A 12,225-nucleotide genomic window follows, 5' to 3' on the forward strand; every position below is an offset into this window, starting at 1 on the left:
GATGTGCTTAGATGTCAGGTAACGTTTAATTCTGGAAATTCAACCATTCCTGGATTTGTGTCGTCACTGCTAATCACAAAGAGAATGGTAGGCTATGTGTGATTTTGAAATCTTTTTGGTCAATTATGGCACCAAAAATGCAGAGGCTAATTAATAGTTGTGAAAGAAAATAAGGAGTATATAACTCCAGATAGAAGGAATAAATGATAGTAATTAAGGTATACCAGAAACTGTTCTTGAGAACCATTTTTGGTTATTGTAGAACTAGTTGTCAGCTAGGCTGTTCCTCATTGCCTTTAGCATTCTAAATCTCTTAGGCTAGCTCTTAATCTCTGTGTGATAAATGTATCTCCTTCTATGCTATTCTTTCATACCTTATCTCCTTTGCTTTCTAAAAATCTTATTCTTTCTATATTTCTCTATGAACATTTCCTGATACTAAATACACCTATACAGATGGCAGAGGATGCTAATGAAAGGGTCCCAAAAATCATCAGTCATTAACGTAACAAAATGGAAAAGAGGACATATTTATTGCTACTTCAATTTTTCTGAAATGCTGCAATATCATTTGGTTAAAATTTCCATTCTTTGTCTACACAGTGTCATTCAGTACACATAAATGCAAATATGAGCAGGAGTTGGTTTACTCCTGTAATCCTAGCTACTCAGGAGGTTGAGACCAGAAGATTGTGGTTCAAAGCCAGCCTGGTCAGGAAAGTCCACGAGACCCTAACCTTCAATTAACCACCAGAAACCCGGAGGTGGTGCTCTAGCTTAGCACCCAGGATCCGAGTTCAAGCCCCACAACCAACAAAAAAGGTGAAATATAACTTTAAGTTTCCCCAAAAGGAATGACAAGTTCAATAATCTTCCCAAACAAAAAAATTCCAAAATGATTCAGTGCACCTACTTTTGCTGAGTTATGTTATGGATTCTTTTCTGGACATATGCTCTAAAAACAAATCATTTAACTAGGGATACAGGTGGACCCATTTCAACAATGAGATGTACAAATCGTTATGTTGAAAAACGAACTTTACAACGTTGGTGGGCGGGAGGATCGGGTATGGGGAGGGGGGAATATGGGAAGGGATGGGAAGGGGAAACAAAGAGGAGGCAACAATGATTGATAAGAAATGTACTCGTTATCTTGCCCATGTAATTGTAACTCCTCTGTACGGTATGCTCACAATAATAAAGAAAAAAATTGTAAAATATTAGCTTTACAATAAACTTCATCTAATATTTCTCATTTGAAAAGAGAAGTCTATACAGTTGATGTCACTTGGCTTTCTTACTATCTTAGTTTAAAGCCAAACCAGGTAGGAGATTCTGTCAAACTCTTATTTGTAATTACACAGCAAAAAAGCCAAAAGTGGAATTTTGGTTCAAGCAGTAGAGTACTAGCTTTGGGGGTAGGTGAGCAGGAAAGAAAACTGTTCAGGGACAGGGTTCAGCCTCTAGGTTCAAGCCCCAGAACCAACACAAGCTAAACACAAAAACAAACAAAAAACCAGATATTTCATTGGGACCCTCCTTAAAGGAGTATTGGTCTAAGAAGTGGCTCCTTTTGCTGATCATATACACTGGATGCTTTTTTGGAATCCTTACTGCTCTGGAGAACTCAGGACCAAACTAAAGTAATTCTGCAACAAAAGAATCATCTCAGGGGTGAAATATCCATGCAAAAAACACTATAGCAGTAGAATTTTTTGGGGGGTCCAGTCTTGGGCCTGAACTCTGGTCCTGGGCGCTTTACCTCAGCTCTTCAACTCAAGGCTAGTGCTCTACCACTTGAGCCACAGCACCACTTCTGGCTTATTTTTGCTTATGTGGTGCTGAGGAACCTAACCCAGGGCCTCAGGCATGCAAGGCAAGTGCTCTACCACAGAGCCAACTTCCCAGCCCCAGCAGAAGAACATATTTAAAACAACGTTATTTCTTTTTGTTCTATGCTGGCCATCAAATGGCACATTTTATCTTTTTGTAATACTCTCAACTACAAGTTTACAGAAAAATTATATATAAGTAAAAACACACTAGAAAAAGTCAGGGACAGAGTTTCCTTCAAGCCTTCGGATTCTCTTCTTTTACAGTAAAAAGGAAATCACAATTTAACTTGAACTTTGTCAATCCTCTATGTTCCATTCCTCTACTGGGATCAGTTTCCATATCCAGTAACAGTTACTTCCAGGAACAATCTATGGTGCTGCTTGAGGTATAATGAATGATTTCTGGCTTCACCGAAATAACACAAGAACACATTTGGACCTGATGTAACACCTATTTCAGAGACAACTTAGTAAAGAGAAAATATAAAATTTATATTTTTTATAAATACATTATGCATGAGTATATTGAATTCAAACTTTGTAAATTCTCTGTAAATTGAGGCGAATTTTAAAGAGGAAGAAGGTTCCTAGATCATTTTTTTGTGAATATATGTGCTGCACATTATTTCCCAAGTGTACATGAATTTGTTAACTCGTGTTAACTATAGCAATAATAAGAGAAAGAGAAATTCTGTGTTTAAGTATAAGGGTTCAATACACTATAGAAGACTCTACAAATAAGACCACATTGAAACAATAAAGCCAAGTCCAGTATGTAGATTTATGAAAGTGATATAGAGAAAGCATTACTCCTACGTGGAACACGAAGTATGAGGCCACTCCCTTCCTAATCACGCTTGCTAATGACACAACTTTGTAGAAATTAGAATGGAAGAATAATTCTGTTTCCAATGCAAGTCAGATATAAGAGCCTGGATTTAATAAGGAAAAAATTCCATCTTGAGAGAGTAGGGATTATACTAGCCATCAACTGGTGGATAAGATCACATTTTTTTCTTTCCTTTACTTATATATTTTTTGTTGGTGGTGGTCTTGGCACTTGAATTCTGGGCCTGGGCACTGTCCCTCTGCTATTCCGCTCAAGGCTAATGCTCTACCACTTTAGCCACAGTGAGGCTTCCAGTTTTCTTGCAGTAAATTGGAGAAAAGAGTCTCCTGGACTTTCCTACCTGGGCTGGATTTGAACCCCAATACTCAGATCTCACCACCACCCAGCTTAGGATCACATTTCTAACAGTGTACATTCAGCATATGTATTGTGTATATTCATCTATCTTTATATGAATTCTTGAGTTAAAAATCTGGGCTACAGCTTAGACTTTACACTCACAAAAATGTTTGTAGTTTAAAAGTTGTTTCTACTGGATAAATGAAACCTAAGTATGTAAAGGAGTCTGGGAAGTTCAGATTGCATCCAGCCTGGGCAGAACAGTGTTTGAGACACTATCTATAATTAACCAGCCAAAAGCTAGATTGGAAGAATGGCTCAGGTGATGGAATAACAGTCATGAGCAAGAATGATGAATAAGAGCTTGAGGCTTTTGCATACATACATATAAACATACACATACACACAGAGGCACTTATATGTGCACACACATATACACAAATGAAGCAACTCTCAGAATACGTAGAAAAGTTAGAAAACAATAGAAAATATGTCCTGAGTGAGACTAGAATCAAGTGATAATTTTTAAAATTAGAAAATCCTAAAGTGAACTTTCTTCAAAAAAGTTTGAGAATATTACATAAGTAGGGACCAGAGATAGTAAGAGAGTCAAGTAATCAATATTAAAGGGATAGGATCCATGGAGGAATGAATCAGAGACCCGGCAGGTGCATTTGAAAATGTTCATACCCTGTGTCAAATGTTAGAACATCTTTGAAAATAGTGCATGAACAGTCTGAAAAGTCTAGTGGATAATATCACTGGTGAAGTTCAGAATTGATAGTCTGTATCTAGATTAAATAAACCAAGAAGGGGCTGGGAAGGTGGCTCAGTGGTAGAGTGCTTGCCTCGCATGCATGAAGCCCTGGGTTTGATTCCTCAGCACCACATAAGCAAAAAGAAAAAAGCCGAAAGTGGCTCTGTGGCTCAAGTGGTAGAGCACAAGCCTTGAGCTGAAGAGCTGAGGGACAGCATCAAGGCCCAAATTTCAGGCCCCATTACCGGACCCAAAAATAAATAAACAAACAGATAAATAAATAAACCAAGAAACTATGGTGGGGCAATGTGATACAAGCCTTGAATTCTAGCACTCAAACTGACAGGAGATTAGAGACTGGAATTACTACTGATACCTTCCCTGGACCAGGTAGTATAATTTTGTCTTAATAAAACAAACCAAACAAGAATGGAATACACAGTTGGAAATTTGGACTAATTTTTTCATTAAGTTTTGAAAAGCCAAGTTTTCTATTGAAATACAACTGGTATAGAATCCCCAATTGTGTTTTATTTTATTTTTTTATTTTTTTAACTCTTTTTTAATTTTTTTTTTTTTTTGGTTCCGGTTGTGGGGCCTGAACTCTGGGCCTGGGCACTGTGCCTCATCTCTTCAGCTCAAGTCTAGCTCTCTACCACTTGAGCAACAGCGCCACATCCAGCATTTTTTCTTTTTGCTTATGTTGTGCTGAGGAATTGAACCCAGGGCCTCATGCATTCGAGGTAAGTGCTCTACCACTAAGCCACCTTCCCAGTCCCTCCTCAGTTGTGTTTTAAATACGCTCTTCATTACAGAACATTCCTAGATGCAAATTGGTTCATGATTCCCATCCAAAATTTGCAAAAGTAAGTAATCATCATTCTGTTAGATTCCAAGGAAAGGATGAAGGATTACAAAAGCTTAAGCCTGGAGCAATAGCAAAGATCACCTAATGTAGGTCTTTATAGATCTTGCTAAATTGGAGTTTAGACTTCAAAAAATATTTTGGTTTCGTTTGTAATTTCATATTCTATAGGATACTACAAAATTCTTTTTAGGTAGAGGGTTTAATTGACAAATTTACAGATGTTTCTTTCATTCTATTTACCTAGCATATTGTTTCAAGTGAGTTATAAGGAGAAGTCAGTTAATAAATAATTCTAACTGTTCCTGTAGAAAATGATAATGTGAATAATTTAGACCGAGTTGCCAAGAAATTGATGATATTAATTTATAAATTTAGAAAAAGCAATTTTTGAGGCTTTAATATAACATAGTATGAAGAGAATAATTGTGTGACATCATTTTTCTTCTACCTGTATGTAACACAGGAAGCAATTTCCTTAATTACGTGCCTCTGTATACAGTGAGAAAAATGCTAGGATTTGGGTTTGTTTTTATTTTTTTTTTGTTTTATTGCTTTGTCATAAGGCTTGAACTCTGGACCTGGACACTGTCTCTGAGCCTGTTAAGCTCAAGGCTTGTGCCTTACCACTTCAACCTCAGTACCACTTGTGTCTGGCTTTTGCTGAGAAGTTTATTGGAGATAAGAATCTAGGGATCCTTCCTGCCTGGGTGGGCTTTGAACTGTAATCTTCCAATCTTAGCATCCTGAATATCTATGATAGTAAAAAAGTATAAATATAAATAATATTTGCAAGAATACCAGTGGAGGAAAAATGATGCAACCCAGTATGTTGTGGTGTTCTTTCCAGAACACGGAGGGCATCACATTAGCAAGGTGTAATATTTTCCCCAATAAAGATAAGCTATTTGTGATGTGAATTAAGGGAATTTTGAGGTTCACCCTACAAGTTGGAAACTGTTGGTCTAGGATGACTTTATGCCATAAATTTTGGGATTGATGGTCATAGAAATAATAGCTTAATCTGATAAATTGCTTACTCTTGAAGAATTAATTATAACCGATGCTTTATAGTTTTATCCTATACCTGAATGTGGCTATTTTTCTGTTCACTTCTCAATCTGTAACACCCCATTGGAAAATGCATCTATTGCAGAATTACATAACATGCAAACAGGTACTATTTTGAATCTCTCAGGTATGGAATGTTGAGAATTTGAAAGTGAGTACTTATTAGTCATAGGAATTTTGAAGAACACACATATTTTGTCCTCTTAACAACTAATTTACTTTTAAAAGTTATGGGTTTCTATAGAATTAAATGGTTTTCGGTTTTAGTATGAGAAAGTACTAATTTATTCTTTTTTGAAAATATTGGCAAGTATATTGTGAAAAAATTATCTAGTTGGTTAACATTCAAGTTGATGGCCCTCTGATAAAGAAGGGGTAATTAATTCAAATTATATGCCAAATAGTACTGAATTTTTAAAAAGTTACTACATAAAGAATAATATTTACTATACCAATATAATGAAATTTTATTTCATACAGCTTATTTTTTAAATTTAATTTTAATGTGAAAGTGATGTGCAGTGGGTTAGCAATTGTAAGGCAGTGAATGCATAACTTTTCAAACTTGTTATGCCCTCTCTCATTTTTTCTCATATTTTTCCTTCACACCCAAACCCCTCACAAGTAGTAATGTACATTTCCAACATATTGTCTTCTGAGTATTTCTAATGCATTGGTTTGCTTTTTGTCCTTTATCTTGCCATTTTGTTGTTTCTCTTCCCTTCCCTAATTAAGGTAAATGTATACACAAAATGTACCAAAATCAAACACAGTAGGAGTTATACCATAGGGGAAAAACCCAAGGAAAATAGAAATCACATAGTACATTAAAAACAACAACTGCAAATAAATATCTCTTTCCATATCTTGGAGTTCATTTTGCTCAGCATCAGCTTATATGTTCATATATATGCATAACAAAGCCACTGGAAAATAATGGTTTGATGGATACTACATGTTAACTGTTTTTGATGGTAAACGTGGAATTAGGATTGGTAAATTTGCGATTCTGATAAAAGAATTTCAAAAGTGTTTTAAAATTAAGACAGGTAAATTTTAATTTTTCTAACTTTTAACTTAGCCTATTAAGAAATTTTAAAATTGCCTGGAAAAATAGGCTTTCATGCAAAGAAATCCATGGAGACTTAGCTGAGAGGGAGCAATGTGGGTAAGGTGGCTCATTTTCACAGTAAACAAACAAACCTCACAAACCTTGCTGTAAATCCTGTAGTTCCCATGAGAATTGTCCTTACCCAGGAAATATACACTTACTGTGTGAAACAAGGTTGTAGTGGAATTTAAATTCAAAGTTTTTTTTAAAAAAATAAGACATCAAAATTTGTGAATTGACCTTTAATTACTAAACAGTAACTCTTAAAAAGATTATTTGGGTCAAAATATTTAGGGAGAAAGTGTCCTCCACAATGAAAGAACGTATTGAGTTTACACTTCTCTGTTTTAATACTTTCCACAATGTCTGCATGTGAAGCACTGAAACACAGAAAAAAATCTGATTGGATACTTCAATGATTTCACATTTCTAAGTAGCTCAAAAATATAATATCCTTATTAACATGAGATAGTTATTAGAAGCCCTAGCTAAGCGTTTTGGTTTCAGCAGTGGAGGGGGCCAAAACTTTTTATATAGTGATATAGATTGTGTTAATGTTTTTGCTACCTAACGTGATTTTACTGAGCTTATTTGGCTGAGTATAATGCAGAACAAATTGAATGAAGACATGAAAATAAATTCCACCTCCAAATAAAAGAGTTTTCAAAGAGAAACCATGAAGATGTAGCATTGGGGACGCATTATAGTGCTTCAGCTTCACTAGAATTGAAGCCAGGAACCTGTGATTAATTGGAAATCAGGCAAGAGCTAAGAAGAGGACATAGAAGTAGGACATAGAAGTATTGTCCTTTGTAACAGACAATATCATCCAAGGAATTGGTGATTTAACTCTCTTCTTCTCCATACATCTTGTTGAGCAAATACAAGACCAAGAGGAAAATAACCTATTGAAATAATTTTGCAAAGAATAACTTCATTGTTCCTGATATTGTATCTAAGGAGATTCTTAAGAGAGAAGATAAAAGTTTTATGAGAGAAGATAAAAGTGGAGTATTCTTAGGTTTCCAAGCATCTTGTTAGCAAAATATCTTTGAGGTTACAAGTGATTGAACCAAAATGTGTTGGAATATTTATTTTTGTCGGCACTTTAGACACAAGAAGATTTCAAGGTAAAAGGAAAAAGAAAAAAATTATAGCTAAATATTTGTGATTATAGGTTCTTTGACTGGATTTTTGGAGACAAAGTTTTGTATTAGCGTTGGTCCTCATTAACATAGTTGTTGGATTTTCGTGGCAACCAAATGAAAAGGGGAAGTTTAATGGACTCGCTTGAATAAGTAAACAGCATGATAGAAAATAGTGGCAAATAATATTTAATGAATTATTTTGAACAATTACTTTGTGAGAACAAAGAAGGAAAGATATAATTCAAAATCACTTGACGTTATTAAAAGTATGAAAATGGAGTAGTGAGGAGATTGAGAGAAAACAGAGAGTTCTGTTTTCTCTCCAGTGGAGGAATAAGTTCTTGATCTTGTTTCTTCCATTCTGTCTTCACAAGCTATCAAGTGTGACTCAGGACTGGAGTATCCAGTTCAGACAAAGAGCACTCGCAGAAGAAAATATTTGCAGAAGATATAGGTGATTTATAACCTTAGACAATCTTTTTAAATCTAGTCAAAATCCTTCCCTACCCCAAACTGCCCTCTTTGAACAGTTTGTTTGCTTTTCCAAAGACTGCCCTTCATTAACTGCTTAAAATTTTGAGAGGTCATATTCATACTCTCTAGAGATTGCTGTTTGGTTGTCATTTTTGTGTGTTTTTGTTTGTTGTTTTTTTTTAACTGAATTTCAAAGGTTGTGCAAGTGTTTTACAATTAAATATGTCCATCAAATTGTCTAATGCTCCTAGATCAGAATCACTCCTTCTATCAATGTCAACCAACTCTTTCTCCAAGATTGAGTTCAGGTTTAGCACTTCCTTCATTACATATGTACATTGAGTATACTAGTTGTACTTGCCCCTTGTTCCATTTTTCATTCATTCAATTTTTTTACTATTGTTCCTCTCTGGTTTCAATTTCCTGATAGTCATTCTGTTAAAGTGCCTGTTAATACTTTGAAAAGTTTATATACATTCCATGGAGTTTCACTCCCACATATACTTGAACTGATGTCAGCTTATATTTCCATAATTCATTCATCTGCAATAGCAATTTGCAGACTGGAGATGTGAAGCACTTAGACATGATTTTATTCGCGTTCATTTGGAAGATTAATCTTTAGTCAACAAGAAAATTTAAAAATGGCTTAGAATTTATTTCTAACTACCAGTTATTATAAATGGCTTTGTACAATGGTGTATGATTATTTTATTTTACATAGGATAATTTCTTCTACTACCTATAAGTTTTGGAAAAAGAAGAAAACTAAAATTTACTACTTAGAGGAATATGACAGAAATAAAAGACAGATTTTATTTTTGTCACATCTCTCATCAGTACCCATATTCAAAACTTAAAGTCATATTTCTTACTATGTTAGACAGATAGGGAAAATATAAAACAACACATGATAAGGCAACTATTAGTCACTTTTTAAAATGTACTTTCTTATGTGATAAAAATTTACTTTATTAGCTAATATTTGGGTTTGAAATATGGGAGGCTGATCTATTTAACACATTTCTGGAAGGCACCTACTGAACAACACAAATGGTGGGGAGTACTATTTCTACATTTTGATGAATGGTTGAACTTGTTTGCTATTGGTGCTGGGTACGTAAATCAACTCTATTGTAACTAGCTCCCTACACTTGAAAACCTTGTAATGTCACTATCATCTACTTGTAAAGTGTTATTTTGGCAAATGTGATTTTAAATAGTTTATTTGAAAATGAATATACTTTCAGGAGATTAAATATAGGTTATCTTTGGTTTGAGAATGACAACATTTTTTTATACTACAGAACCTAGTTTTACTGAAGTACCAGTGTTTTGAAGCACTAAGGATATTATCAATTAATGTTTTTCTAAATTATATTTGACCTCTAAATCAAGTATTCCTAGTTTGGTAGGCCACTTATGGATCTAACATTACAGAAACTATTTTTTGGCTGCACTGAAATCTTTCATTAATCATTAGGAGAGGGGTATTAAAAATAATCTTGTTCATTTGTAATTTTGTTCACTCATATGGGCTGGTCATCTGTAAATTGAAAGTTTGAATTACAGTACTTTCTCTCTGATTTTGTGGTCTCATCTTTCATTTTAACTTGCCTTCCATTTCACAATTAAATTCTGCTACTTCTTGTAAGGAATTGGGGTCCTGAAATATTATAGGAAATGAGAAATTGAGATGTCTTCAATTATTTTCTGTTGGCATGTTGCATGGGCCTATGTGAGAAGTCTTGCCCTTGTTTTCTGATGATACAGATAACTGGGAACTGGTATCCTCGGATCCGTGGGTCCTTCAAAAGAATAATAGCTTTTAGACATCATATCAGCAAAATTTGGGTATAATCAGTAAGAACGTTTCAGAAATATGGAGAAAAACACTTTGGGACCAGCGAGTTAAAACAATAAACAGAGTATCAGAGTAAAATCCGTTATAGATTAGCAGAAAACAATACTGTTATTTTACCATGTGAATTCAGAAGATCACGAACACTTAGAACGTATCACAAGTTTATACCGAAGATATTGCATTAATACTTTTTATATTCTAATATATATCCTAAATCTAATTATTTATATTCCATTCTATTTATTGGAATAAATGTCAATATATTTGTCAAATTATCAATTCTAGTAAGATTCACTGTGTGAAATTTAAAATCAGCACATATTTTATATTTATAAATATAAAATATATAAGTATATATAATATAAAAATTGTTTTGCATTGTTGTGTTGTGGTTAGGGAATCAAAGGCAACTCTGTTTTAAAGTATTATTCCATTATCTCTACCTCAGTGTTTGGTAGAGTTAGACTTCAAGCTTTACCATTTGTAGATTTACAGCCTAGAGGCAAGAGGAAACACTGTGATTAAAACATTACCAATTTAAGGCCTAATATCGAGGAGAAACATATGGACTTTTCCAGGAGCTATGGAAATATTTGGTGATAGAGAGTCAGTAGTGTAAGTTCCTGCTTGGTTGGATGATAGACAGGCCAGGACAGTAGGTAATCATGCGTATGAAAATTTTTTCACCTTCTTGGCTTTAGCTACTTTTGAAATGATAGGTATAATAAACAATTATATTTTGATAAAATACCTTCCATTCTGAACAATTTGGTCTGAACTGTTAATCTCTCTATGATCCCTTGTAACTAAGATTAGTTTTGTTCCAGTAAGACAATCTATGCTGTCAGGGTAAGATATTCTGGTTGGTCTGTTCCTACAAGGAAGAAGGGTAAAGGTTCAGGTAGACATTTGTCCCAGCAAGACCTCATTTGGGAAATTTTAAGCTGCGGAAGTTTAGAAGTAGCTCTCAAGCAAGGCTTACTTTGAACCCATTAGCTCTACAAAGCTAACTCAGTTGATAAATAAGTACTTGAAAAGCCATCACCTTTGGTCTTAGCTTTAAAGGCTTCAAAGTATGATCAAATTTAAAATGAAAACGACAAAATAGTCATTGACAAAAAAATTGTAAATATGAGCAATCGACCAAATGATATAAGCTTTTCCACTATACACAGAATTTTAGAGAAACAAGATCAATCGCATTTTAAGGAACAATAAGGGTTCCTTGTTACAAATAGGCAACCATGGATATATGCCTGTATAAAGATTGCATCATTAAGTACTTAAATTTAGAGGGTACTACATGCTTCAGCAGCAGGTCTACCCAAATTACAATACCACAGGGATTAACATGGCACTTGCACAAGGATGATATGAAAATTTGTGAAGTATTCCATATTTTTCATTCTTCTGATGCAAGAAATATAAAAACAGTTATTAAAAAGTTGATTACAAAAATACAAGTGTAACAATACATGCAATTCATAGAATTAAAGGTTAGTTTGACATCAGTGTATTAAATCTTCACCTTAGAAAGGTCTTTACATAGCATAATCTTTACAAAACTTGAAATTAGATAACATTGTCATGTTATCCCAAAGAAATAAAATAATATAAGGACCTAGGAAAAAAAGGAATCTTAAACTTCTTCTATATGGAATGCAATCTGAACGGACACATTTATTAATGAAACTATACATTATATAAAAATGTAGAATTCAAAGTATTATATATAGGAGCAAATGAAATAGATTATGGATATTGTACAAACATAGATATACTTTTTTCCTAAAAGCACCAGGAACATCTTTAGTTTCTATACTATTCATTTCAACAGATAAGTTAAAATTATTTCTGATTAAAAAATCACAAACTCTGCAGAAATCATTATAGATGTATACAAAAAATTCT

At 34.0% G+C, this 12,225-nt stretch overlaps 1 pseudogene; it reads left to right on the top strand.

The window, feature by feature from the left end:
* Positions 1-11,617: 11,617 nt before the first annotated feature.
* LOC138818245 (U6 spliceosomal RNA) lies at positions 11,618-11,717 on the top strand (annotated as a pseudogene).
* Positions 11,718-12,225: the final 508 nt, after the last annotated feature.

The sequence above is a fragment of the Dipodomys merriami genome, unplaced genomic scaffold (genome assembly GCF_024711535.1).
Source record: "Dipodomys merriami isolate MVZ:Mamm:240054 unplaced genomic scaffold, mDipMer1.0.p SCAF_720, whole genome shotgun sequence".
Classification (NCBI taxonomy): Eukaryota; Metazoa; Chordata; class Mammalia; order Rodentia; family Heteromyidae; genus Dipodomys; species Dipodomys merriami.